This window comes from Atractosteus spatula, unplaced genomic scaffold (genome assembly GCF_055471065.1).
Source record: "Atractosteus spatula isolate fAtrSpa1 unplaced genomic scaffold, fAtrSpa1.hap1 Scaffold_135, whole genome shotgun sequence".
Classification (NCBI taxonomy): Eukaryota; Metazoa; Chordata; class Actinopteri; order Semionotiformes; family Lepisosteidae; genus Atractosteus; species Atractosteus spatula.
The window spans coordinates 62,469-64,964 of record NW_028296692.1 but is presented as its reverse complement, the minus strand read 5'-3'; the positions used below and the strand labels follow the sequence as shown (position 1 = coordinate 64,964).

At 39.1% G+C, this 2,496-nt stretch overlaps 1 non-coding gene across 1 annotated transcript; it reads left to right on the top strand.

Moving 5' to 3' along the window:
• Positions 1-433: 433 nt before the first annotated feature.
• Positions 434-515, top strand: trnal-uaa (transfer RNA leucine (anticodon UAA)). The gene has a single exon. It is a non-coding gene; the product is annotated as a tRNA-Leu (tRNA).
• The last annotated feature ends 1,981 nt before the right edge of the window (positions 516-2,496 follow it).

Sequence of the window (2,496 nt, the reverse complement as noted above, 5' to 3'; positions counted from 1 at the left end):
AAAGAAGTTAGAGTGGAAACGGTAACATCCTTAAGTAAAAAACATCTCACATTTCATGTGTTTAATGTTAAGTGTCTTGGTGGTTTATGGCTCTTCTCTCTTGCAGGGTGATGGCAAAATTCTTGAGAGAGGGAGTCTCCTACGTAAGGCTGCTCTTCGTCAAGAGTGGAGACAACAGGAACAGACTTCAAACCGACATTAATTACTGAGAGCAGGCGAAAACGTCTTTTGAAATGAGGAAATGTCTGCTGACAGTAAACAGAGCTCACGCTGAGCTGCGGACAAGCGCTCCTCGTTAGTACAGTGCTGAGTACCCCTGCTTGTTGCGCGGGAGACCGCGGGAGATCGGGGTACGTTTCTGTGACAGGACGCTTTTTTTTTAATAGATGAATCATATTCAAATGTTAAACAACTGAGCAGCATATTGCTGTAGACCAGGATGGCCGAATGGTTAAGGCGTTAGACTTAAGATCCAATGGACGAAGTCCACGTGGGTTCGATCCCCACTCCTGGTAGTGTTGTACTAAGTTTGAAGTGACAAAACATTTTGATGATTTACACTCTATTTAAATATAAATTCACTAAATTTCAGTTCAGTTCTCTTCACTCCCACTCCCTGGCATAACTGAACTCTCACTATCGCATACTGAAGGCTTTACATCCATTAGCTGTGATACAGCTCCCAATAAAGACGGAATCAAACAGTTTGTTCTGTCTCTCATGGTGATCCTCTTCTCGATCCAAATGAAATGTTTAATATGATGCCTCGAGAAAAAAAAAGGAGTGAATTTCCGCCTGTAATGATTGATGCCATCAAACATTTTGTAACATCCCCGGAAGTTTATACAGTAGAATCCTGGTTTGTGGCTTAAATTCAAGGTAAACAAGACTAAGGAAACGAGTTGGAAACTTGATGTCGAACTGGAATTTAATCACCCGGAATATTTCACTACATTGGGCAATATGTGCCAGAGAGGAGTACTTTAGATCCCTTCGATAGCTCAGTTGGTAGCGTGGCGGACTATATTAGAAACAGTTAGGAATCCTTAAGTCGCTGTTTTCACTCCAGCTCGAAGGAAGGTGCTTTTGTGAACTTTAATCAAAGAGTTAAAATAGCTAATCTTTTTCACTCAGACGTTGATCAAAAGCTCAATAAACGATGAAGCAGAGGCTCTTGTTCCGAATTCAGCTAACATCTAATTGTCTTGTTTTGGCCAAGATCTGATCTTTGAATTAAGAGACTACTCTGTCTGATTTGTAATTCAAAAGTAGATACAAATGTCACTGTTTTCAAAGGATAGGTACTTAATTGGCTTTATGATTTGGTATTGATTTTGTATCGTTATATTATTAAGTTTGTGCTTTCTGTGTTTTTTATCATATTGTGAACTTCTTTTTTAAACAAATGCTTACAAAGGCAAACACAGCACACATCTGTTTATACCAGCGATGAATTGTACATTTTTATTAAGTACAATCTACTGTATTTTTAGAAAAAAATGGCGTACTGTGCACGATATGTTGCAGAAACACAACCTGATATTTTCATAATTATTATTTTAATCATTTGACAAGTACGAGGTCCCGGATCCAAATCTTCAGTTCTGATTTTTTTTTTTGTGATATCTTCTCTTCCTCTCGTGGAAATCACAAGATGTGAGCAAATGTTTTTTGTTCTTTTTTTTTCATGTTGCGATCCAAAGAGCCTCAGACGCACAGTCTGACAGTAACCAAACCAGAATGGATTCTGCTGGGAGCCGGACTGAGCTCATTCTCACTCCCTGTGCTGAAAACAGAATGATCTCTTCCCCGAACATCGTCTACAGCTGCTAGATATTGCTCTGCGTCCTACTGCTCCAGCAATTCCTTTGACCAAAGACAGATCACTTGTGCGCTTTTAACCTTCTTGCAGCTACAGGCTCTTTGATGGTTCATGCTGATCATCCTGTGGATCCAAAAGAAAATTTTAAAGCTGATACATTTTCGATTGTAATTTGCATCTAGCTACAACGTCCCTGGAAAAGAGATTTTATTAGTTGCGTGCAATCGGTATCTTTTACTTGACGTATGGTAGTAGAAATAGTTTGAAAAATGTTTTCTTAAGAAGATTGTATTGCCAGGACCTGCCTTTAGCGCTCAGTAGCGATTTCGCTGTTGATATAGATGGAGAAGAAATGTAAGATGAATGGATGATCTAAGCTAAAATAGCCCTAACACCCCTCCTGTAACAGTGTTTGTATTCATAGCAAGTAATATTCTTTTTCAAACCCGACCGTTGCTTTTGCATTAAGTGTTATGTAACCATTAGCGGTTTCGGTAGCTTCTGAAGAGCGCACTTTTCCAAACTGAAGCCTATAAGAACATTATTCAAGATGCACCATGGCCCAGAATCGTGCATCGGGACAAGGATTAACATCAATTGAAAGTACTCCCAAATAAAAGATTTGACCGAAAAATTATAAGAGTAGGCAAGTATTAAAACAACACCATAACTTC